Consider the following 5,000-nt stretch of genomic DNA (forward strand, 5'->3'; position numbering starts at 1 on the left):
GTTATCTAACGTTAATGTTAGGTTATCTAACGTTAATGTTAGGCTAGCTCACGTACTTGTGCCAATCAAAGATGCCTGCAACTGCTTTTTGGAATACAATGCTGCCGGTGTTTTATTGCACTGTAAAAAATGATCTCACCAATAAGTTATGATAACTTGCATATTTCATTTACTCAGACATAAAATAATATTTTATGAACTTTCAACTCAATTGTTTGAGTTTTCAGTCTTCCAATTTACAGCCGTAAGTTACTTCAATGAATCTCAAATACCGGGTGGTTGAATGAACTTGCAATTTTAAATTGAGTGGGGTACAACTTTTGCAAATTGAGGGAGGACAGGTATTTGCGCATGTGCGAGTCGCGAGACAACTGCAAGCCTCGAGAGGACGTCGTTGAAGTTTACGCGCCAGCCTCGCCAAAACCAAACTTCAAATTTCAGTTAAAGCTTCAATTCAGACGAGACGAGTCGGGTTGGCTTAAAGAAGGCCGAATTTGGTAAGTGTTTCTGTTTTCTTTTGAAGCCTACAGTACAATGTGTGTTGATGATGAAGCCAATATAATGTGAACGTCAGCTGTCGTTACTGTTTGATATAACGTTATGCACTGTGAAGTCCGGTAATTTCATTTTAGCGAGGCATATTTTTTTTTTAGCATTTCTCAGCCTAGTAGCCTATACGTGCAGATTAGTGGTGGAAATTGCTCTGCAAACAGTAGGTGCAGCTGGGTTTTGCTGTTATTCATACATGAGCATGATTAATCATACAGATAAACTTTTATGGACAACGTACATTGGTTCAGTGGTGGTTGCTAGCTAGTTAGCAAGGTCCATCTACAGTAAGTTCTACCCAATCATTTCGTTGGTCGTTCGGGCTGGGGTTTACTTGCAGGTGCCAGCTGAGTAATAGCCTAAAAGCCGTTAGCTGCCAGGCATGGTGGCAATACGCACGAACTAGCTGCTCGTTTACTGAAATAATTGCGTTAGCTAGTGCTATATCTGCCCGTGTTGTGTGTGTGATAAGTTTGAAATGAAAAAACAGAGCAATCTTTTAATGTAGATTGTCTAACCAAGGAAAACTAATATAAAGACATTCCTATTGAAAATAACTATTCTGAAACTACTAATAACCTAGGACTGGTGAACAGAACACACTAATGAGTTTGCTATATTTTTGAATTTTGAGACGCATTAAAAAGGACACGTCAACGGTTATTTATACTCAAAATAATGAGTTGAAACAGTTAAGAAATCCAATTTGTTAGACTTTTGTTTACACTTGCCACTCCGACTCTTAAGAATCCTTGCTGTTTTCTACACTTTCTTTAAAAAATACCCTCTAATGTGTTTATAAAATGAATTAAACCTTTTTTTCTCCTCCAATTCTCCTCAGGCCGAAGTGCTCCACAATGCTGTTGCGAGTTGTCCTTTCTGAGACCGAGATCAGGCGTCTTTCCATCGAAATCACTCCCCCTAATGTTGAGGAACTATGCCAGGTATTACGTACAAAACTTGGCCTGAGAGGTGGATTTATTTTGCAATTTGAAGACCCTGCGTTCAAGGATCAGCTGACCAACCTGACCGACATCCAAGACCTTCCTGAGGAGCGAGCAACATTGAAAGTGCTCTTCACAACTGATGAAGTTCTTTCGGATTCCACATTGGATACAGCCAGCCTTCCATCTGTCAGTGATGGGGAATCTGACTCACAGCAATGGCCTGAGCCCTTCCTGATTCCAGAGTTCTCCCATGATGTTGAACTCACACTGCAAGAAGCAAATGGAAGATATGCAAAGGATGGATCTGTGATGGTGGTTCCTAAAGGTATGAAAACTGATATCCTGGACACACTTGCTGACAGCATGTCAAAGATTAGTCCCTGTCCGGAGAGGCAGCACTATGAGAATGTTGCCAAAGCGCTTGTGGAGAAGCATCCCAGTCTCAAAGAGCCAGGATCTGGAAAGGGTTGGTACGGCTGGTTCCACAGCCTGAAGTTTAAGCTTGGAAACCATCGGCAGAAGTTAAGTGCAGCTGGATGTCCAGAGGTGAGAGTCAACAAAAGAAAAGGAGAAGATGGCAAGGGACCATATTTGAAGAAGTCAAAGAAGGGCGAGCTACACTACTGTCCAGATCCCCCTGAAGGACTGAGTGCTGCAGACATGGAAGAAAAGCGGAGGATGATTGAGGTACATCGTACATGCACATCAAACATGCAAATCATTCCTGTCTAATATTGCTGCATACATACCTGCTTATAGTAGACTGACTACCTACACTTTGCTCTTGTGTCTGTGAAGCCTACTATTTTGTCTTAGTATGTGTCCTTTGTGCTTGTGCAACTAATTTCAGGTGGAAGTTCTGAAAAAAGACCCAGATCACAAGCAGATAGATGAGTTGATGTCTGCCACGTTTTCCAAGCGCAGAAAGGAGATTGTAGGGGATCAACCTCTCATCGGGGATGTAATGGCAAAATGGCCTGCCATGTTCTGTGAGAGACAGGTAAAACAATAGACAACACTGAGCTGAGATCAATAACTTAATCCAATTTTGTTTGAATGTATATCAGTGTGTGAGCTGGTTACATTTGAGTCTTTTGTGCATTATTTCCATGTCTGATACTGTACTGTTTTTTCGGTGGCATGAATGTGCATATGGAATGGAATGTGCCAATTGTCTAGTATAATCGAGTGGATGAAAGCCTTTCACAACAGACAACCTAAGCTTATGGTGATATCTTTTGAGTATTTGTTCTGTAAGCTCTTAAACGTTGTCTCTCTTTGTCTCCTCAGGTTCGGGCAGAGTTTAAAAGAATTGTAGGCATAGACCTTCTTGAGTCGTTCCTCGACGGACTTGATGACCTGGTGCCAAGACTGCTGGAAGTGTATAAAGCTGCGACCAAGTCTGGGAAGAAGCCGGCACTGAAAGCCATTTTGGACTGTCTGAAGAAAGATGTAAGTGGATAAGCTGAGAATTTTGAAATTGGGCACCAGTTCTTATGTTTACAATAAAATCTCAACACTGCTTATTTCTGTAGGATACAAATGAAAGGAGAAGGACTGCTGCTCTGCTGGGTCTGCCACACTACCTATCCGAAGAGCCCTCGGACATCATCAGGATGTGTGACGTAAGATGTTTTTGTCATGCATATCTGAAAACATGTCAAGGTTTATGATGACTGAGACTTAAGTACAGTAACTTTGCAGAGCATTTATGTCTTGACCTAAACATTCACACAATTACTTTTTGCTTTTCAAGGCCCATGGTGAGACTCTAGCTGAAGCCATGAAGGGTATACATCTTGGCCTACTGATAGGCTATGAAGGTGACAATCAAGACGCCTTTCCATGTGAGGTGTTCAGTGTAGCAGTTGTGGTTGAGGAGACTGTTGTCCTTCACAACTTTGAGGATGTGTCATCCAGCTTCACCATGCTTTTGGGGATCATCTACTGCGTAAACCTTGAGTATCCACGAGCCATGAAGTATTCTTTTGAGTTCCTTCAAAGGGTGGTGATGAAGATCAAACCAGATCAAGCCTCTGCCAGAGTCCACAGCTTCCGAAACAAGCTCCTAAGGTATGAACTGTAAACCATGCTCCACTCGGAATTGGGACAGAATGCATTTTTATTTTGTTTCTTTTGACAAGTTGAAGGGGAACTCACTTAAGCAAAAAGGAAAGGAAAAGCCCTGATATTCGTTGTTGGATTTTGTTGGACTGAATACATTTCATGCATGTTAAATAACAGGGTCAAAGTATGCTTCAAGATTCAAGTTTCAAGTATTTGAAGTCAACCAGGTGAAATCTGGAGTTTGTTTTTGAGCTGAATCAGGTTCAGCACAGCTTGTGAATCACATCCAAATTAGTATCATGAACGTGTTTTTTTTTTTTTTTACTTCTGTATTCTGGTTCTGTGTGATGCTGTTAACAGGTTTTAAATGTTAACATTTAATATTTCAATCTTGTGTAGTCCGGGGGTATAATTTGCTGTGCTAGTATTTTCATCCCTCATTAAAGAGTTGTGTATCACGACAAATATTGAAACAAGAACAAACTGCTGCTGCACTGTTCATAAGTGTTGTATGTGTAGCTTATTGTATCTTGACATTGTATTGTATTTTAATAAATAAAAAAAAAATACTAGATTTGTGTTGTGAAACAAGGCATTCTTTAACATAATCCTAACTTGTTAAGATAATTCATAGACATTATTTAATTGAAATTACAAGGTTGAACCCACTTATTAGAATAAGTGGACATAATGCATATTGATGAATAAAACACTTTTTTAGCGCAAATTATAAAGTTAACATCACTAATGTGGATAAGTGAACAGAACGCTAATAATTGAGTTCACTTTATTTTGAACTTAAAAAGCAAAGTTGAAACAACACTGTACAGTCATGTTGACTTACTGTACAGAAGAAAATTCAAAGCTTAACAAAACTTAAAATAATGAGTTAAAGTAAAATAATAATCCATTTTGTTTGAACTTGAAGTTTTGAGGCAGCTGCTTAACTTATGATTTTAAGTAGAACCAAGTAGATATTTTTTACAGTGTGTATCGCAAAAGGGCTTTCTTGTCCAAAATCGTTTTCTTGTGTTCTGTTCACATGGAGAATGACGCGCCGTGTGAACACAGCCTGCCGTGTCTCATAGCAGAGGACAAAGGGACAGGACACAACGGGAATAACCAAACCACCTGCATCCATTCAGCTGCACTGAGGATGAAACCAGGACACTCCTGATCCACAATACCGCCACTCGCACCGTCCTCACATCACCATTCAACAGCTCCTCGGCCCTGCTCTCTCTCTCTCTCTCTCTCTCTCTCTCTCTCTCTCTCTCTCTCTCTCTCTCTCTCTCTCTCTCTCTCTCTCTCTCTCTATCTGACTCTCTCTCTCTCTCTCTCTCTCTCTCTTCCCATATATAAATACATAATGGCCCTGCGTGTTCCAGCAGGTGAATGGAAGGGAGTTCAGGGGAGTTAAGGGGAGGTGAGTTGTGA

At 40.5% G+C, this 5,000-nt stretch overlaps 1 protein-coding gene across 1 annotated transcript in view; it reads right to left on the reverse strand.

The window, feature by feature from the left end:
- Nucleotides 1-5,000, reverse strand: part of grid1b (glutamate receptor, ionotropic, delta 1b) — a 434,612-nt gene that overhangs the window by 51,310 nt on the left and 378,302 nt on the right. The window lies entirely within an intron of this gene.

The sequence above is a fragment of the Sardina pilchardus genome, chromosome 3 (genome assembly GCF_963854185.1).
Source record: "Sardina pilchardus chromosome 3, fSarPil1.1, whole genome shotgun sequence".
Classification (NCBI taxonomy): domain Eukaryota; kingdom Metazoa; phylum Chordata; class Actinopteri; order Clupeiformes; family Clupeidae; genus Sardina; species Sardina pilchardus.